The 21,264-nt window shown below is 51.5% G+C and overlaps 1 protein-coding gene across 38 annotated transcripts in view; it reads left to right on the top strand.

Moving 5' to 3' along the window:
- RIMBP2 (RIMS binding protein 2) overlaps window positions 1-21,264 on the top strand; it is a 328,353-nt gene that overhangs the window by 211,836 nt on the left and 95,253 nt on the right. For all 38 annotated transcript variants that reach the window (XR_012420847.1, XR_012420846.1, XR_012420845.1 and 35 more), the window contains one exon: window positions 3,346-3,468. The gene's annotated coding sequence lies outside the window, so the exon portion shown is untranslated. The remainder of the gene's footprint in view (window positions 1-3,345; window positions 3,469-21,264) is intronic.

The following is a 21,264-nucleotide window of genomic DNA, read 5'->3' as shown; positions in this document are numbered from 1 at the left end:
TGTCTGTTCTTGACCAAAGCACTGGATGCTGCCCCCTAGAGGGCAATTCCTGACTGTCCCGTGCTCTTGTAAAAAGCTGGATAATAAATGCATCTTCATGCTGGGCTCTGCACATGGAGCCTGAAACCCACGTTGGCTTCTCTGTGAAGCATGAGTCTGAATCGATTCCTCTCCAAACTAGAAGCTCCTTAGGTAGGGAGCCTCTGAGTCATCATGTTGCTTTTGGGCTGTTAATATTCTTTTTCTTTGGAGATTTTACCCATCAGGGTCACAAAAGCAAATAGACAGCATTTGCAAACTGGAGGGTGGAGCAGAGTTTAGAAAATAAAGTGCTAGCAAAGGTGTGGGTGGTGTTGCAGGGGCCGGGGGGCGGGGGGGCAGGACACCTGCAAAGGGGGTTGGGAGTCTGAGACCAGCAGAGGCTGGGCACCGTGGCCACCTGCTATGGGTATGGGGAGAAGGGTGTGGGAGAGGCCCTCCCCATAGAAGGACACTGTTGGGGGTTACCCCAGTTCCACAACCCAGTGGGAGGACTTGCAGGGCTCAGTGTGCAGCCGCCCTCAGGGCTGTGACTTATTACAGCAAAAGGACACACAGCACGGGTGGCAAAGGGAGAGGGCCACACAGGATGAAGCCAGGGGGAGACCAGGTACAGGCCCTCCAGGTCGTCTCCCAAGAGGATTCCCAAGAATCACACAGGACGCTTAGTGGACCCACAGCTGCAAGCTGTGATGTGTGTGAAATGTCATTTATCAGGGAAGCCCATTAAAGACTCAGCAACCAGAGTTTTTATGGGGACCTGGTCACATGGGCTCTCTCTGTCCAGCACATACCACAATTCCAGACTCCCAGACGGAAAGGTGTTCAGCACAAACCGTCTTGTTCAAGTGGCCTCGATGCGGGAAGCTGCCCTAATCGATTAGGGAATGTAGGAATTCTCCCCAGATCCCAGTTCCCAGGCCTCCAGCCAAGGGCCAGGCTCACCAGCGGTCTTTCTCAGGGGAGTAACTCAGAGTAACCCCTGCAGGCTGCTGGGGAGGGCCGGGGCCAGGGGTCATGCTGATCCATAGTTTCTCCATCATGTCTTCCACTGGGCAAGCTGATTAGAAGCCGGGATAGTACGGGGGGTGCAGGCCGTGAGGATGAGCCTCTTGGGACACAAAGAGGGATGGATGATGGTGGGGCCTGGGTCTGGGAGAGTTAACAGCAGTAGTCCACTCAGGAGCCAGGGCCACCTTTCCATTCTTGGAACTTTCTTCAACACCATTCCACTCAGTACAAAAATCTTGCTTGACCACTGACTCCCTGCCAGGCGGTCCTCTGGGCTCTGACGATGGGAAACTGCGTGGCAGAAGAAAACTTCTGTCTGGTGACACTTCTGTTCCAATGAGGAGCAGCCACAGGAAGAAGGCAAACAGCCGCAGAGGACAGCACCGAGCACACGTGGACACCGAAGCATGGCGGTGTGGGAGGGAGGGACATGGAGGCGGGGGTGGAGACAAGGGTTTCGTCACCTTGCAAGGGTGGGAAGGCCTGTCTGAGGTTACACCGAATGAGAAGGAGCCAGACCTGAGCAGACTGGGGCAGGGCGGGGTAGAGATCTGCAGGCAACAGAATCAGCAGGTGCAAGGGTTCCAGGGTGGGAAGAGGCTCGACCTGTTTAAGGGACAGAAGGAGGCCGGGGTGTCCCCAGCATGGTGGCAACAGGGTGGCAGGTGGGTAGGGCTTTTAGACCACCAAGGAGTTTGGATTTTATTCTAAATTCTGTGGAAACCATAGAAGGTTTCAAGCAGGGAGAGGCAAGATCTGGCAGGTATTTCAGAAAGATGGTGCTGGTCGCTGTGTGAGACTGAATTTAGGAGCATTCAAGCATGACTCCCAAGTCCTAATGTTCTTGAACAGCTAGGATACAAGCAGTGATGCTTTCTGCAAACCTGCACCCCGGGGTATTGAGGTTCAGAAGTGAGGATGGTTTAATTCAAATAGGTCGTGACATTTTCACCGGGGGCATTTGGATTATTTCTCTAAGTTCATTGCCTGATAACATCACGTTGCAGCACAATGGCATTAAAATATTCCTTCGAATGAGACCTCTGTACAACCTCTTAATAACAGCTTTCCTGTAACCCTGTTCCCATTCGGGAATGCCAAGTGGGTGCCTGCCTTTCTTCTGGTGCCCCAGAAGTTGTCAGGTTAAACTAACACTCAGTACAGAAAGTATTTGAAATAGAAAGGACTTCTGCAGCTGACAAGCGTGGCATTGTGTTAGTCTGTTATTGAAGCCATAATTCACATCATGAGACTTGGGGAGGAGAAAAAGAAATTACAAGGCTGCTGTGGGGTTAAAATATGTTGCCTCCACATTGAAAATGAATGGGAAAGGAACCATGGTGATTTCTTTCATTGATAGCATCCCCTGACCTGTTTCGAAGAGGAGAGAGACTGAACATGGCGCCTCCCTTCCCAATAAGCTTGTACCTTGGCCCTGGGGGTTGAGGCCTAAGAATGGAATTTATGTGTTTTTTTGGATTTATTGGGGGAATGCATTCTAGTTCATGTGGAATTTCATTGGCATTTTTATTCACTTTTAAGATGGGGCAAAATTTTTAGACAAGAATAAATATGCTAAGACAATGGGAAAACACTTGTATCTGTTAGGGCTCTCATAGTTACAGGGGACAGACGACTCAAATTGGTGTAAGCAAACAAGGAGAAATCTATTGGTCCAAGTGACTGAAAAGGAAAAGATAATTAGCTTCAGGCTCAGCTTGATCTGGGTGCTCAAATGATGCCATGGGGATCCTGCTTTTCCCTCTGCGTCTCTGCATTTATCTCATTGGCTCTGTTCTCAGATGGGTTCTTCCCTCGTGATGACAAAGGCCACAGTAGTTCCAGCTTTTTGTCTTTAACTTTCCAAGTCCAGTGGGCAAAAGGGAGAGTTCTTCCACGTTCCTATACTAGTACAGGATCTCATTCCCCCAGAATGCAATTGGGTCATGTGACTTCCCCAACCAATCACTACATCCAGGAGATGAGATTACACTGATTGGCCAGGCATGTGGCACATTTGCAACCCTGACCCAATCACTGAGGCTGTGGTGGAGGTGGGCAGGAGGAAGACGGAGATAGTCTGCTGATTGGTCAGCCCTTGGTCATGTGTAGTGGCCCCTAGTAGGAGTGGACCCAGTCCATGATGGAGAAGGAGGAAGGGAAGAATCCTCTAAGAGGAAATTGAAGATTTTCCTCCTAAAGAGGAAGCAATGGATACCAGCTGGAGGCAGATGCCTGCTCCAGCTCTTAGGCAGGTTGTGATAACCTCCTTGTCTCCATTCCTTCCGCTTGCAGGTGAAGGCAGAGTATGTGCATCTCAACCACCCACTCACCCTCTTGACCAGAGAGCGCGATTTGGCCTTGAAGGAGAAACACCAGCTCCAAGCCAAGCTGGAGAACCTAGAACAGGTCCTGAAGGTAGGCTGGCTTTCTGCGTTTGGGACCACTTCTGCTCTTTGTGAGGTCGGTGTGAGGAAAGAGGGGCTACAGGACCCCCGAGCAGAAGCTACGTCAAGCTCCTTTGGAGGCCATCATCCACATTCAGAGATGTTGGGGCTGCTTTCCCCCTTTTTGTGGTATAAAAAGCAATAAATAACAAAATTCCAGTGTTTCTGGAAGCAATCCCATAAAGCCAATTATGCATTTCCATTTCTTAGGATGTTAAACACAGCTGAGCTGTGCAGTGGCGGGCACTCTGCTCCTGAATGGAAATGGAGTCTGCTTACGTTAAAGACCAGAGGTGGCTACAGTGGGTTTCAAACTTGAGGAATTTTAAGCTGCTGCTCGGATGTTTAATGACCTTTGTCACAAAGAGGATAGCTAAACCAGAACATTTGCTCTATCGGGGTACAGGTAACTGGATGCTCCTCACGCATTTCTGATGAGCTGAGATCTCCTTCAATATTTAGCCAGTGGGTTGATTTGCTATTGATGCCACTGAGTTAAACTGAATGAATTTTTTCACCAAGTGTTAAAATTTGATTGGATTCTCATTCTGGGAAACATTTTTTTTTACAAAAATAAAAAAAAAGTCATCTCCAGTTCTATGATCAGTACATATATTACCAGGGTCATTTGCATTTCACAATTACAGAAAACAGGATTAGGCTGCATCCGCAAATACTCTTTAAATCGAGAAGTGATTTTACCTCCATCTGTAGCCTCTTTGGGGAAGCTTTTGGAACTCTGAGGGGAGCATCTGAGTAATTGCCAGGGATGGTGGTGGGGGAGTGGACAGGGTGGGGGGATGGGGATGAGGAGTGACCCCTCCAGGGATGGTGGTGGGGGAATGGAGGGAGTAGGGGGATGGGGACGAGGAGTGACCCCTCCAGAGATGGTGGTGGGGGGAGTGGAGGGAGTAGGGGGATGGGGATGAGGAGTGACCCCTCCAGGGATGGTGGTGGGGGAGTGGACAGGGTGGGGGGATGGGGATGAGGAGTGACCCCTCCAGGGATGGTGGTGGGGGGAGTGGAGGGAGTAGGGGGATGGGGATGAGGAGTGACCCCTCCAGGGATGGTGGTGGGGGAGTGGACAGGGTGGGGGGATGGGGATGAGGAGTGACCCCTCCAGGGATGGTGGCGGGGGGAGTGGAGGGGGTGGGGATGAGGAGTGACCCCTCCAGGGATGGTGGCTGGGGGAGTGGAGGGGGTGGGGATGAGGAGTGACCCCTCCAGGGATGGTGGCTGGGGGAGTGGAGGGGGTGGGGATGAAGAGTGACCCCTCCAGGGATGGTGGCTGGGGGAGTGGAGAGAGTAGGGGGATGGGGATGAGGAGTGACCCCTCCAGGGATGGTGGCTGGGGGAGTGGAGGGAGTAGGGGGATGGGGATGAGGAATGACCCCCCCCAGGGATGGTGGTGGGGGAGTGGAGAGAGTGGGGATGAGGAGTGATCCCTCCAGGGATGGTGGCGGGGGGAGTGGAGGAGGTGGGGATGAGGAGTGACCCCTCCAGGGATGGTGGTGGGGGGAGTGGAGGGAGTAGGGGGATGGGGATGAGGAGTGACCCCCCCAGGGATGGTGGTGGGGGAGTGGAGAGAGTGGGGATGAGGAGTGATCCCTCCAGGGATGGTGGTGGGGGGAGTGGAGGAGGTGGGGATGAGGAGTGACCCCTCCAGAGATGGTGGTGGGGGGAGTGGAGGGAGTAGGGGGATGGGGATGAGGAGTGACCCCTCCAGAGATGGTGGTGGGGGGATTGGAGGGAGTAGGGGGATGGGGATGAGGAGTGACCCCTCCTGGGATGGTGGCGGGGGGAGTGGAGGGGGTGGGGATGAGGAGTGACCCCTCCAGGGATGGTGGCTGGGGGAGTGGAGGGGGTGGGGATGAGGAGTGACCCCTCCAGGGATGGTGGCTGGGGGAGTGGAGGGAGTAGGGGGATGGGGATGAGGAATGACCCCCCCAGGGATGGTGGTGGGGGAGTGGAGAGAGTGGGGATGAGGAGTGATCCCTCCAGGGATGGTGGCAGGGGGAGTGGAGGAGGTGGGGATGAGGAGTGACCCCTCCAGAGATGGTGGTGGGGGAGTGGAGGGGGTGGGGATGAGGAGTGATCCCTCCAGGGATGGTGGCTGGGGGAGTGGACGGAGTAGGGGGATGGGGATGAGGAGTGACCCCTCCAGGGATGGTGGTGGGGGGAGTGGAGGGAGTAGGGGGATGGGGATGAGGAGTGACCCCCCCCAGGGATGGTGGCTGGGGGAGTGGAGGGAGTAGGGGGATGGGGATGAGGAGTGACCGCCAAGGGGTATGAGGTTCTTTTTGGAATGGTGAAAATGTTCTTGAGTTAGATGGTAATAATGGCTGCTGAACTTTGTGAATGTGCCAAAACCATGGCATTGCACACCAAAATGATGACCTTTATGGCATGTGCATTCCATCTCAATGAGAAAAGAATGATTCCATCTCAATTAGCAAAGAAAGATGGCCTATTCTCTGACTACCAGCCCTGAATGTGGACCAAGCTGGTCCTGCAGTTCTCAGCAAGGTGACGGTCCTGCTTCTCCCTGTGTGCTCTAAGTCTTCAGAACGTAACCCTCAAGAGAGGAGGTGCTACCACATAATTCTTTAAGCAGCTGCCTCCATGACTGACTGTGAGTTTTCTGAGGGCACACACCGTGACTTATCCAACCCTCTGCCTTTAGCGCCTGGGACACACATTCAGGGCTTAGTGAATTTAATGGAGGGTGTGCCATGAATCCCTGGGAGGAAGGAGCTTAGCGGAGAGTCTGCTGGATTAAAAAGTCATGAAAGATGGTTCTCAGTGGTGCCAGCTTGCCCTCCAGGGGACATTCGGCAATGTCGGAGGACACTTTTGATTGATATGACTGGGGAAGGGGAGGCCAGGGATGTAAAACCCTCTACCACACACAGATCAGTCTCCTACAGCAGATTATCACCTGGTCCCACATGTCAGTGGTACTGAGACTCAGAAACTGTGTATCTGTTTCTTATTGCTGCTGTAGCAAGTGACCCCATAGTGTCTTGGTGGCTTAAAGCGACGTACACGTATTCTGTTACAGTTCTGGAGGTCAGAAGCCTGAGAAGCCTTTCCAGAGGTCAAAGCCTCTGGAGGTCAGAAGCCCTCACAGGGCTATGATCTGGTGTTGGCAGGACTGAGTGCCTTTCTGAGCTTTGGGGAGAATTCATTCCTTGCCTTTCCAGCTGCAAGGGCTGCTGAGGGCCTCGCGCTCCGCCTTCAGAGCCAGCGAGGCAGCATCTTCCCTCCTTTCTGACCTCATGCCCTTTGAGTGGTTGGTGTTGTTTTCTTTTGTTGTCAGTAATGTGAATGGAATTGGAACCTCAGCACAGTTTCAGTCAACCTGATTTGCCGAAAGCCAAAGAGGATTCTACCGGATCAGAGACCCATCTTGGGAGAATGTCAGGTGATGCAGGGTTCCCAGCTAAGCGTGCCTGAGGGCCGGCTCACAGCCCCTCTCCTTTGCCTGCACGGAGCAAAGACCCTGAAATGCCAGCCTGGGGAAGAGCCCTGGATGAAAAGGCCATGAAAGATGGTTCTCAGCGGGGCCAACTTGCCCTCCAGGGGACATTTGGCAATGTCTGAGGACACTTTTGATTGATATGACTGGGGAAGGGGAGGCCAGGGATGTAAAACCCTCTACCACGCACAGATTCAGTCTCCTACAGCAGATTGAAGGGCCACCAAATCACAGCCACCACTGGGTTTGACTGAATTGTGAACGGGATGTGGTTTTCCTTCCAAATATAAAAGCTTTCAGTGAAATAGATAAGGCTGAAATTGGGGCTGAATGTTCCTGAAACAATCATGTAAGAATAATACTGAAACTGACTAGACGCGCCCCTAGCGTGGATCACGCAGTGAATATTTAACCTGATTTGAGTCCCTCCTGATTTTCGTACTTAAAAAAATGATAATTGATGACTTCATTATCTGTGAATGTGTTTTTATTGTGCTTCTTTCCAAGAATATGTCCTAATTACCAAAATCATTAAATATAATGAAGTGATATGGAAGGAAGTAGAATGTGTGCATAAAGAGAAGAAAGAACTGAAATATGCCGCCTTCGAGGGTGAACATAGTTACTCCAAGATTCTCATTTGGCTCCGAGTTTCCAGGGAGGCTGGACAGAAAAGAAAATATGAACAATTGCATAATTCTCACTTCTTTGGGGAAGGGAGCTCACTGCTTCCTCAGCAAAACAAAGCACGGCGTGCTGGACATGGTTTTCTTACTCAGAATGTTATGTTAGAGGACGCAGAAAAATACAGAAGAAACTGTTGTCAGGAACATCTTCATAGCAATGGAGGAGCGATTTTCCCAAGTGTCTTTCTTTGGAAGTTCTTTGGAGAAGAAGAGCCTAATGGCATATGGAGTTTTCAAGCCTGTCTTGCAACATTAGCAAGGAGAGTTGGGGAGGAATGCTAAGGCTAGATTGCCCCCCACACAAGAAGAATCCACGAAGAGTTTTGTTTTGTTTTGTTTGTTTTGTTTTTTGAGATGTAGTCTTGCTCTGTCGTTCTGGCTGGAGTGCATGGAGTGCAATGGCGCGATCTCAACTCACTGCAACCTCCACCTCCCAGGTTCAAGAGATTCTCCTGCCTCAGCCTCCCTAGTAGCTGGGATTACAGGCACCCACCACCACACCCGGCTATTTTGTGTGTGTATGTATATTTTTAGTAGAGATGGGGTTTTGCCATGTTGGCCAGGCTGGTTTTGAACTCCTGACCTCAAGTGGTCAGCCTGCCTCGGCCTCCCAAAGTGCTAGGATTACAGGCGTGAGCCACTGCACCCGGCTGAGTTCTTCTTGATGGGACTTGAACAAGAAAAAATGTAGGATTCCTGAGCCATTCAGTCCTGGTCTGTGGAATCTAAAATACCAAAAGATGGGAAAGCACTGGAGGGTGAACCAAGTGGGGTGGTCTAATGAGACTCTGCCCGCATGTCCACTCTGTCTTTTGGGGAATTTCCCTGTCGCCAGCATCCCTATCAAGGGAAAGGGATACATCAGCGCATCTAAACAGAGATCTGTATAGTGAGACACACGTGGCATCCTTGGGCCACAAGTTGCTCACTGTATGACTAGTCATTCATTCACAAGGGTCCATTGAGCGCTATGTACCAGGCACTGTTGCAGGCACCAAGGGTCTAGTAATTAGCGAAAGAGACCCCAACATTCACCTCCCTGATGAAGGAAAGTCAAATGCCTGTGCTATAACGTCAGGCAGTGATCAGTGCTTTGCAGAAAAATAAACTGGGTAGAGGAGCAGGAAATCAGTTCCTGCTGATGGTGGCACTTTGAAAGAGTGGTCCAGGAGGCTTCCCGAGACATATATGTTGAGCAGAGGGAGGAAGCAGCCCTGTCAGTGTTCAGGGAGGAGCATCCCAGGCAGAGGGGAGTGCAGAGGGCCTGGGGTGCATGGATGCCTGACATGTCCAAGGAGAAGAAGATGGGCCAGTCAGTGAATGGGGAGGGGCAGGGAAGGAAAAAAATGAAACCTGGATTGGGAATAAGTTAGAGTCTTAAAGGCCAAGGTAGAACTCCAAGAATTGTAGAAGTGTATGTAGTATCCCCTGTCCCAATAAGGCTGCATAACAAACCATCCTGAAGCCTGGGGCTTGAAGCGGTCATAGTCCATCATTGCTCCCAAACCTCTGGTTGGCTGCATGGAGCTTCTCAGCTTCGCTGAACTGGACTGAACAGCTCTTCCAGTCCAGCCGGGGCTCACATGCACCTGGGTGTGGCCACTGGAGGATCTTGGTTGGTTGGGCTGGGATGACCGCCTTGCTCCTTGCTCTCCCCTCCTCCATCAGGTGAGATAGGGCTCTGGCCGGGCACAGTTGGGCCATGAATGAGGCGGAGACACGGAAGACCTCATGAGGCCCAGGCTTGAATGGAGAAAGCCACTTCTTGAGTTCTGTTGGCCAAAGCAAATCTCAGTGTCTGCCTGGTTTCAGGAGTTAGGGACGTTAACTCTGTCTCCAGCTAAGAGGAGCCAAGAAGTCATGTCAGCAAGAATGTAGATGTGGTGCAGGGCAGGGAGCCCCAAATCAGGGCTTAGGCTGGGAGGGTTCTTGGCTTTACCCAAGGGAGAATTCAAGGGCAAGCTGGTGGTGTTAGCAGCTTTTACTGAAGCGTCTATGCATAGCAGTAGCAGAGGTCCTGCTCCTTGCAGAGCAAGGCTACCTCACAGACCGTGCACCTAGAGTAGTGGCTCAGAGGTGACTCTGAAGTTGGATTTAAACCAGGTTTTAATTACATGCCAATTAAGGGGCAGGTTATGCAGAAAATTATTGGAAAATGGTGGTAACTTCTGGATGGCTGGGTCATTGCCATGGAAAGGGGTAGTAACTTCTGGGTGTTGCCATGGCAATGGTCAACTGACATGGCACTGTGGGTGCGTCTCATGGGAAGGTGCTTCTGCCTGGGACCTGATTTAACTAGTCCTGTTTGGTCCCAATTCTAAGCCTCATCTCTTATCTTCCTACCTCAGATGCAGGGAGCGATTGTGGCATAGTTTTGCAATCCGTTTGTGTCAGATGCCATTGGAATTGAGAGAGGACGTGCATCTGGCTTTGGTTTGTAGAGAGTCACTCCAGTGGCCACACAGAAAAAATCAGGAGTGGAAGCAGGGACCCCACTGGGAGCCGTGTCTTGATGCGAGATAATGGGGGCTCCCACCAAGTCAGGGTGGGGAGGAGCACGCAGGCTCAGGGCGCAGGCTCAGGGCGCGTCTTCAAGGTTGAATCAACAGGGTTTGCTGATGGACTGGACATGGAGTGTGAGAGGCGGGAAGGAGTCAGGACGTGAGTTTTTGGGGCAGCAATGGTGTCGTCTGCTATGACAGGGAAACCTAGGGATGTGCGGCTCCGGGTTGGGGCATCACCACGTGTGGGAGATGGCGAGCATAGTGACCCCTGGATCCTCGGGGTGGGAGAACTCCAGGTTCCCACTCTACGGACCTCCCCGCTGATCCTCAAGAAACCCACGTTGTTCCATTAGTAGACGACAGGTGCAGTAGAACAGTAGAAGCGGCTCACTTGGGTTAAAGCATGATGCTCAGGCAGTCATCACCACAGCTTTTCATCCCAGATCCCGTGGTCACCATTCTCATCTCGCACCTGACGCGTCGTGTGTCTTCCACGTCCTAAAGTGACTGGGGGGCAGGGGGCGGCGTGCGGCCTGTGAATGAAGACTGCTCGTCCTGTGTTCATGGGGGTAATTAACAGCTGTGGAGCTGTGCCAATGTGCATTCAGGGCCTCTCTGAACTGATAATTAGCCCACTGGTCACATTCATATGCGGGCTTTTTTGTTTCCAAATATCGCTCATGTGCTGTCTGTCTTAATAGTGATCATCCAGTTTAGCTAAAGACAACGTGCCCTGCTTCCCTGCAGCCCATGATTGGTGATGCACAGAAACACATGGTGTATTCATTTATTTTTTTGTTGTTGTTTTTTCTCTGAGAAGGAGTCTCGCTCTGTTGCCCAGGCTGGAGTGCAGTGGTGTGATCTGGGCTCACTGCAACCTCCGCCTGCCACGTTCAAGCGATTCTCCTGCCTCAGCCTCCTGAGTAGCTGGGATTACAGGTGCCCGCCACCACGCCCAGCTAATTTTTGTATTTTTAGTAGAGATGTGATTTCACCATGTTGGTCAGGCTGGTCTCGAACTCCTGACCTCGTGATGTGCCCGTCTTGGCCTCTCAAAGTGCTGGGATTACAGGTATGAGCCACTGCATCTGGCCCACATAGTTCTTTTCAGAGCCCTTTTTGACTGTATTGTGGGGGCTGCCAAGTAATTTTCACTTGAAGAGTCAGAAAAGTATGTCCAGATATGCAGATTTTAAAGGGAAATGGATTTGTTCACCTCAGGCACTGGCTTCCTGAAGAATTTCAAAGCCTACAGTACTTGCCCTGATTAAAACCTATATAACAAACCTGCACATGTGCCCCTGAACCTAAAATAAAAGTTAAAAGAAAGAAATCTAGTTGGACCCACACCCGAAGACATATTCATTCAAAAATATTGAGCAACCACTTTGTGTCAAATGCTTTCTTGTTTCTGGAAGAAGTGATCTAAATCCATGCCCTTGGTTCTGGTGGAGAGTCGATGAATCCATGTGCAGGTCAGGTGGGGAAGTGAGAAGGGGTGAAGGGTGATAGTCACGGAAGAGCTGGTTTACATTTAGTGGTTGGGGAGACCTCACTGTGGTGAGTCCTTTGAGCAGAGACCTGGATGAAGCCAGGGAGGGAGCTGTGCAGAAGTGCAAAGGCCCTGGGGCAGGCGGTGAGTGCCCGCTGTGTCTGAGAAGTGTGTGGAAGTCCGAGGAGCAGGAGTAGAATGAACGCAGGGAAACAGTTAGAAGATGAGGTCAGATGAGGGAGATGACTTGGAGCAGATCACTTAAAGCTTTTGAAGGCCAAGATAAGGACTTTGGCTCTTTTCTTCCTGAGATGGGAAGCCATTAAACGGTTTTCAACAGTAGAATGATGTGATCTAACCTGAATTTTTAAGGAATTATATCTGCAACTCTGTAGAGATGTAGTACACAAGAGGAGGTGCAGGAAGACCCGCACAGAGGTACACCAGTTAGCTATTGCTGTATCACAAAGCACCCTGATATGGTTTGGCTCTATGTCCCCACCCAAATCTCATGTTGAATTGTAGTTCTCAATGTGGGGGAAGAGACCTGGTGGGAGATGACTGGATCATGTGGGCAGACTTCCCCTTTGCTGTTCTTGTGATAGTGACTGAGTTCTCACAAGATTTCTTGGTTTAGAAGTGTGTAGCCCCTCCCGCTTCATGCTCTTTCCTGTTGCCATATGAAGATGTGCCTGCATTTCCTTTGCCTTCCGCCATAACTGTAAGTTTCCTGAGGCTTCCCCAGCCATGCCTCCTGTATAGCCCAAGGAACTGTGAGTCAGTTAAACCTCTTTTCGTCATAAATTACTCAGTTTTAGGTATGTCTTTATAGCAGTGTGAGAATGGACTAATGCAACCCCAGAAAAGTGGCTGAGATTAGTGATTCGTGTTGATGTGTTATGGCCGTATTGGTTGACTGGGCAGCTACATGGTTCTCACCTGGGGTCTCCTCTTGGGTAGTTACGCTTAGATGGCAACTGAAGTTGCCGTCATCTGCAGCCTTGGCTGGCTCTTTGCCTGCATGTTGTCCTCTCCTGAGTTGGCTAGAAGAGAGGGGACAGGCCAGATATTTCTCTCCTCATGTGGCCTCTCCACAGGCTAGCTTGGGTTTCCTCACAGCCTGGTGGATTCGGGGTCAGAATTCCTCCACAGTGGCTGAGTCCCCCCAGAGCAAAGACCTCATGAGCCCTAAGCAAAAGCTACAAGGCTACTTATGACTCAGCTTTGAAAGTCCCTTCTGCCAGGTCCTATTGGAGAGAAGACAGGTGTAGGTCTGGATTCAAAGTGAGGGGATGCCACAGGGGCATGCGTAGTGGGGTGTGAGGTCCATTGTGGAGAAGTGGCATCCTTGGAGACCAGCTGCAGAAAAGCTTTTGAAATCATCCAGGTGAGCGATGGTAGAGGCTTGGACCAGAGTGGTGGATTCGATGAGAACTGTCAGGTTCTTGATGCAGTTTGAAGGTGGAGGTAACAGGATGCTGACAGATTGACTTTGGCTTAAGCAAGAAAATCCAAGGATGATTTGAAGGCCTTGTAGTCTGAGCAAGATTAAGAAGAAAGTGGCATTGATGATGTGCAGAGGACTCAGGGATGTGTGGTGAGGGGACCAGAGGAGGTGGGAGGAAGTCAAGAGCTCAGCGTAGGACCCGGTGTGGGATGCCCATGCAGCATCCAAAGGGAGAAGTCACATGGGCAGGAAGATGTCCCCTTCTGGAGTTAGGGAGAGACATGGCTGGAGATGGGAATTTAGGAGTCCTCAGATTAGAGCTGGTGTTTAAAGGTATGTGCCTGGAAAGATTGTAGATACAGAAGAGAAGCAGTAGTGAGGGGTTTACTTCTATTCTGAAAGCTGACACCATTTGGGTCAGGGCCTGTGTGATCTGGCCATGGCTGCCTCTCCAGCTTCATCCACCACCGCCCTTCTCCTCCTCACTGTGGCACAGGGCTCCTTTCAGCTCTCCCAGCAGACACGTCCCATCCCACCTCCGGGCCTTGGCGTTTGCTGTGTCTGCTGTCCAGATTGCGTTTGTCCCATTGCCTTCCAGGAGACGAGAAGCTCCGTAGTCTTGGAGTGGACCTGCCTCCTCTCTTCCAGCTGTCCCCGGTGAGGGCAGAATGGAAGTGAAGAGCCAGCCAAGCCTGAAGATGACTCCACCTTAAGTTGCCATCTGAGCACAACTGCTTGGAGACCCCAAGTGAGAACCATGTGGCTCGGCCCAGTCACCCACAAAGCCATGAGATGTCATATCTTTTCCTGCTTATCAATATATCCCTAGTATCCATCCTGGGAGGAGAAACCATACCATCAATGTTTAGGGACGGAATGAGTGAGTGACAGACACAGGCTGTTCTTAAGTCTGTGCAGTAAAGCTAGTCACTGCTAAGCCACCTGCTAACAATATCCGTCACCTTTACCACGACCGTCAGGGCCATTCTGCCTAATACTGTGTGTCCCCTGGAGGCCATGCTCCACCCTGCAGCCACAGCCACCCCGTTAAAATCTAGTCATGCCTCTCTCCTGTGTAACACCTACCAGTTGCTTTGCATTGCACAGAGATAAAAACCTAAACCTACTACCTGCATTCTCTGGCCCCACCTAGTCCTTCAGCCTAGACTCTTCCTGTGCCCCCTTCCACCCTGTACCCACAGGCCCTGTCTGTCTTTGTCTTTCTGGAACATACTTATTTCCACTCCAGGGAATTTGCACTGAGTGTTGTTGTGTTTTGTTTTGTTTTAATTTGGAATGCTGTTTCCATCAGCACTTTGTATTTCTGATTCCTGGCTTATTGGGTCTGTTTCATGTTGCTTTCCTGGTCATCTGGTCTAAAGGACCAGAGGCCCCCCTTGCTGGTCCCCTGTACATCACTGGGTTCCATTTCTTCAGCGCACTCATCTTGTCTGCTTTAACTGTCTGCCTGTGTATTTGTCTTCCCTACCAAAATATAACATCCTCAGGAGAGCCTTTGTTCTAGTGCCCAGCACAAAGTCTAGCATATAGTAGATACTCGATATATACTGATTGGTTGATGAATTAGTAACTGAGCAAGTACATGCATGAATGAGTGAGGGGTTGAGAGATTGCCTGGCTGGACCGACCAGCACTGCAGACACTTGCTGCCTTCGCAGAGAATGACTGAGCAACTGGAGGCCTGGAGTCAGTGCTGCCTGCGTGGAGAATGACTGGGCAGTCGGAGGCCTGGAGTCAGTGCTGCCTGCGTGGAGAATGACTGGGCAGTCGGAGGCCTGGAGTCAGGGTGCCTCTCTGCAGAGGTTGCTTCTCTGGGGCTCACAGGGGACTCTATCTACAGGTCAATCTGCAGTTTCTTTCTGGAATAGACAGACTCTCGCCAAGGGGAGTAAACACTGGCGAGTTCGTGATTTCCAGCCTCTCCTCAGCCTGGGCGGGTGTCGGACAAGGATCTCTCCACCCCACACTCCTTGTTGCATTTAACTCATAGTCAATCCTCCGTTTAGGTCCTGGCACAGGAGTCTGATCAAAACACCCAGCACTCCTCTGAAGCAGGGTCCCTATCAGAAGTGAGCACATTGTGATAAACAAAATGCTTTTTATTCTCTAGCTTCTCAGATTCAAGTGAAAAACACATTGGGCTTTTTTACTCACTGCAAAACAAAACAAACCAAAACAAGTCTCATGTGTTTTTCACGTGAGTTCATATTGCCTGATACTCAAGACATTCTGGGCCCTCAGCCTCTCCCCAGCTCCTGGGTGAAGGGACTGCAGCCTGTGGGGCTTCACTCACAGCAACGGCCAGAGCATCTCTCCAGCCCCTTCTCCGTGGCCCGTGAGACGCTTCTGTTCTTCAGATGCGGTAGAGTGATGGCTGCTTTTGTTTTAGAGTCCTGGCAGGGAAGAACGGTTTAACTTCACACTCACAAGGTTTAACTTCAGAGAGCTCAGTCTAGAAGCAATTAGAGGCAGGGGCTGGCGAAACCACCAGAGGCTGTGAGCAGGATCCGTGGTCACGGAGCCCAGGGAGCAGAAGGCAGGTGAGAAGCTTCTGGACGGAGAGGGGGTTGAATCGGCCTCTCCCCATGTCCACCCAGAACCTGGGTGTGGGGCCTAGTTTGGAAATAGGGTGTTTGGAGATGTCACCAGGTAAAGGTGAGGTCACACATCAGGGCGGGCCCTCATCGATGGAAGCAGAGATCAGAGCGATATGACCATGAGCCACGGAGTGCCCAGGAGCCTGGAGAGGTGGGGAGGAGCCCGCCCTGGAGCCTTCGGAGGGTGCGCAGCTCTGTCCACACCTCGGCTGAGGACTTCCGGCCTCCAGGGCTTGAGATGATGGGTTGCTGTCATTTTAAACCCCCCAGTTTATGTCCCTTTGCTGCCGCGGGCCTTGTGGCCTCACAGGGTGAGAAGTGGGGCCTGTCGGGGGAGCCAGATGCACATCCCGGTCTCTCTTCACGCCGCTCAGTGACGTCGGGGTGGTTGTGGTCTGATGGCCTGGGCAGAACACCTCGAGGGTCCTACTCCTCAGGGACAGGACAGGAGTCCCAACGTGCGGAGAGGTGCGCGGTCCTCCTTGGTTCCTCTGCGTGGCCTGCAGCTGAGAGAAAGCTGTGCCTGAAGGAGGCCATCACAGGCAGGAAACCATCATGTGGTCACTTTCTGGGGAGGGGCTCTGTCCATAGCTGCTGGGGGCCTGGCACAGAAGGGGGCTCAGGGTGATGGGGCCATGGCCTTTCACGAGGCGCCACTGTGTGCTGGTCTCCCGTGGACAGAAGCATCCCTCCTGCAGGAAGTGGATGGAGCCTTACGCCCCACAGCCTCGTCTACCCCAGAGCTGCTTGGCAGGGCTGCTGAGACTGGAGTGAGGACAGTGAGATGGTGGATTAGTCCGTTTTCATGCTGCTAATAAAGACATACCCGAGATTGGGTGATTTATACAGGAAAGAGGTTTAATGGACTCACCATTCCACGTGGCTGGGGAACGTTGTAAGCAGGAGTGCCAGTCGTGGTACTTTGTGACGCAGTGGTCATGAACGCATCCCTTTCCCACACACGGTCAAGTGCGCTGGGCAGCAGGGAAGGGGTGTGTCCCAAGTAACCAGCACACAGGGCTGGAGTGTGGGTCCCGGAGGCCTCCGTGGGTTCCCTGACCCCTACTTTGCACTTTCTCTCTTTCTCTCTCTCTTTCTCTTTCTCTTTTTCTCTCTCTCTCTTTCTTTCTTTCTTTTTTTTTTTTTTTTTGAGACAGGGTCTCACTCTGTTGCCCAGGCTGGAGTGCAGTGGGCAATCTCAGTTCACTGCAACCTCTGCCTCCCGGGTTCAAGCAATTCTCCTGCTTCAGCCTCCTGAGTAGCTGGGATTACAGGTGCCCGCCACCAAGCCTGGCTAATTTTTGTATTTTGAGTAGAGATGGGGTTTCACCATGTTGGCCAGGCTGGTCTCGAACTCCTGACCTCAGGTGATCTGCCTGCCTCGGCCTCCTAAAGTACTGGGATTACAGCCACTGCGCCCAGCCCTACTTTGCACTTTCAAAGCACGTTTGCATCCACCGTCTTACTGTGGTGTGGAGGCAGCGGCAGAGCAGTGCAGGGAGAACCATGGTGGCGGGGAGGCGCCGACTTCCAGGCCTGATGCTTGCTGGAGTCTGGAGTGGGCTCCAGGAGGGCCAGTGCAGGGTCTGTCCTTCTGAGTCGTTCTGTCCCTGTCCCCAGCGCAGTGATACAGAATGAGTGTTCTGTCCCAGAGTGTGGGATGTACTCACAAGGGGCTGAGTCATCTCCGTGAGCCTCGGTTTACCCATCTGTCACAAGCTTGTATTTTTATATCCTCACCCGAGCGATGCTTGTCTTTCCCACTGGGATGTCAGCCCCCCACAAGCCGGGGCCTCTCAGCTTTGTGTCCACCGTGTCTCCAACGCCTGTCGGGCCACCTGGACGCAGCTGGTGCTCAGGAAACACTGTACAGAGGAGAGCAGCAGAAAGGGCGGATATCTGGGCAAATGTAACAGGCTAGACCAGGCTGTTTTTCTCCTCGTAGGCTCTTTCATATACGTAAATGATGCTTCAAAGAAAACGTAGAACACTCTGACGGGGTTTCAGTTATATAGATGGAACATGTAAGAATTCCACTTGGAAGGGCAAGTTTTAATTCTGAGTAGATTATTTAAATTTAAATATGTATTTTGAATTCCCTGGGGCAACCACTGAGTGTGACATAAAAACATATAGAACAGCACTCCCCAGAACATAGAACAGCCCTCCTCTGGAACATAGAACAGCCCTCCACGGAACATAGAACAGCCCTCCCGGGAACATAGAACAGCCCTCCCCGGAACATAGAACAGCCCTCCGCGGAACATAGAACAGCCCTCCGCGGAACATAGAACAGCCCTCCGCGGAACATAGAACAGCCCTCCCCTGGAACATAGAACAGCCCTCCCCGGAACATAGAACAGCCCTCCCCGGAACATGGAACAGCCCTCCCCGGAACATAGAACAGCCCTCCGCGGAACATAGAACAGCCCTCCCCGGAACATAGAACAGCCCTCCCCGGAACATAGAACAGCCCTCCCCGGAACATAGAACAGCCCTCCATGGAACATAGAACAGCCCTCCGCGGAACATAGAACAGCCCTCCGCGGAACATAGAACAGCCCTCCGCGGAACATAGAACAGCCCTCCCGGGAACATAGAACAGCCCTCCGCGGAACATAGAACTGCCTTCCCTGGGAACATAGAACAGCCCTCCGCGGAACATAGCCTTCCCTGGGAACAGAACAGCCCTCCCCGGGAACATAGAACAGCCCTCCGCGGAACATAGAACAGCCTTCCCTGGGAACATAGAACAGCCCTCCACGGAACATAGAACAGCCCTCCGTGGAACATAGAACGGCACTCCACTGGAACATAGAATGGCACTCCGGAACATAGAACGGCACTCCGCGGAATATAGAACGGCACTCCGGAACATAGAACGGCACTCCATGGAACATAGAATGGCACTCCGGAACATAGAACGGCACTCCATGGAACATAGGACGGCACTCCGCGGAACATAGAACGGCACTCCGGAACACAGAACGGCACTCCGGAACACAGAACGGCACTCTGCTAGAGCATAGAACGGCACTCCGCGGAACATAGAACGGCACTCCATGGAACATAGAATGGCACTCCACGGAACATAGAACGGCACTCCATGGAACATAGAACAGCACTCCATGGAACATAGAACGGCACTCCGGAACATAGAACGGCACTCCATGGAACATAGAACGGCACTCCATGGAACATAGAACGGCACTCCATGGAACATAGAACGGCACTCCGCGGAATATAGAACGGCACTCCGGAACATAGAACGGCACTCCGGAACATAGAACGGCACTCCGCGGAACATAGAACGGCACTCCATGGAACATAGAACGGCACTCCGCGGAACATAGAACGGCACTCCATGGAACATAGAACGGCACTCCATGGAACATAGAACGGCACTCCGGAACATAGAACGGCACTCCATGGAACATAGAACCGCACTCCGGAACATAGAACGGCACTCCATGGAACATAGAACGGCACTCCGCGGAACATAGAACGGCACTCCGGAACATAGAACGGCACTCCATGGAACATAGAACGGCACTCCGGAACATAGAACGGCACTCCGGAACATAGAACGGCACTCCGCAGAGTATAGAATGGCACTCCACAGAATATAGAACAGCACTCTGTGGATACATTAAAATTGAAAACCAGGCTGGGCGTGGTGGCTTCCGCCTGTAATCCCAGCAGGCTGAGGTGTGCAGATCACCTGAGGTCAGGAGTTTGGGACCAGCCTGGTCAACATGGTGAAACCCCATCTCTACTAAAAATACAAAAATTAACCAGCTGTGGTGATACACGCCTGTAATCCCAGCTACTAAGGAGGCTGAAGTGTGAGAATTGCTTGAACCCAGGAGGTGGAGGTTGCAGTGAGCCGAGATCGCGCCATTGCACTTCAGCCTGGGCAACAGAGTGAGACTCCATCTCAAAAACAAAACAAAACAAAATGAACAAAAAGAGACAACAAAAAACAAAAAGAGGCAGGAAAGGGGAGATCAAATAATGAAAATGGGAGGGAACTAACAGAAGCCAAATCATAAAGTGGCAGACCTAAATAAAACTTAGTGATATTTACATGAAACATAATTCCTGTGCAGATCACTGTTTTGTTTTGTTTTGTTTTGTTTTGAGATAGGATCTCACTCTCTCACCCAGGCTGGAGTGCAGTGCATTCCTAGGCTCACTGCAGCCTTGACCTCCTGGGCTCAAGCCATCCTCCTGCCTGAGCCCCAGTCCCCTGAGAAGCTGGGACTACAGGTGTTTGCCACCACACTTGGAAAATTTTTTGTATTTTTAGTAGATATGGGGTTTTGCCATATTGCTAGGCTGGTCTCAAACTTCTGGACTCAAGCAATCCACCCACCTCGGCCTCCCAAAGTGCTGGGATTACAGGTGTGAGCTGCCACACCTGGCCTCTGTACCGATCCCTTTGAATCTAACATTTAATCTCATTCTTGCAACAACCTAGGAAGGACGGTGCTTTTTGCTGCCATTCAATAAACGTGAAACCTGATGTTCAGAGGTACCTAACTCGCCCCAGGGCACAAAGCCTGTACACGTTGGAAATGGCATTGAACACAGGTCCAGCTGATAGGATCCCCTCCACCTGGCTGGCCAAAATCGCGGGCTCACAGCCGGAACCACTGGGGCATGACAGAAACTGTGTGTGAGAAAAATAACCCTCCCAAAGCAGCATGGGATGAGTGCTGCCGCCCCCGCGTCTCCGGGATTCATCAGGGCCAGAGGAGAAGGAGGGAGGCTTTAGGATCAAAGGCTAATTAAGACTCAGGAAAATCTCTCTCTCTCTTTTTTTCTTTTTTTCCCAAAGGAACTCCTAACGATCCTTTTTTTCCCAGTTTGAGAAACTAAAATACTTTGGCTGAAATAGACTTCACTGAATTCGCATGACTGTTTTCCACATTCATTCTCATTCTGAATGAGTGTGACTTCTGTGGCTGGGGCAGAGAGTCATGATGCCATGAAAACAAACAGCTTTAAAGACCTTGTCTTTCTCGTTTTTGAAGACGTGGGTTCTGTGAGTGCTTGCGTTCTTTCCGCCAGGTGCTGGGTGAAAGGAAATCATGTGTACATAAATGCTTCATTATTTCTACCATGCACAGCAGATCCCACTAATGTGACATTCAAAGTGTCGCCGTTAACTCCTGTTAGGGGAAATTGCTTTTTCCTTAATTTCTTCGCTCAGGCAAGGTGGCATCCAAAGCAGAGGACAAGTCCACCTTTGATCTGACGTTGAGGAGATAATTCAGTTTGCTCCAGGTTTGTTCGTTCCGTGTCACATCTGAGATTTTCCCTGGGAAAGCGGCACCCTGACATTTGTAGGCAGCTTAAGCGCTGGCGTGAATGTCGACAGCCGGCTATAAATATCACTGCTTTAAAAATAAATCCTGCCACAGGCAGAGTGTTTCAGACAGGCATTTTTGGCCGTGGTGTAATCCTGAGTCCTTTTCAGATATGAAGCCTCCCCATGAATGACAGCGTGTGCCCTGGGAAGGTCTCTGCGCGGGGAAGC

The sequence above is a fragment of the Macaca fascicularis genome, chromosome 11 (assembly GCF_037993035.2).
Source record: "Macaca fascicularis isolate 582-1 chromosome 11, T2T-MFA8v1.1".
Lineage (NCBI taxonomy): Eukaryota > Metazoa > Chordata > Mammalia > Primates > Cercopithecidae > Macaca > Macaca fascicularis.
Note: the sequence above shows the minus strand (reverse complement) of the source record. Positions and strands in the feature narration are given on the sequence as shown.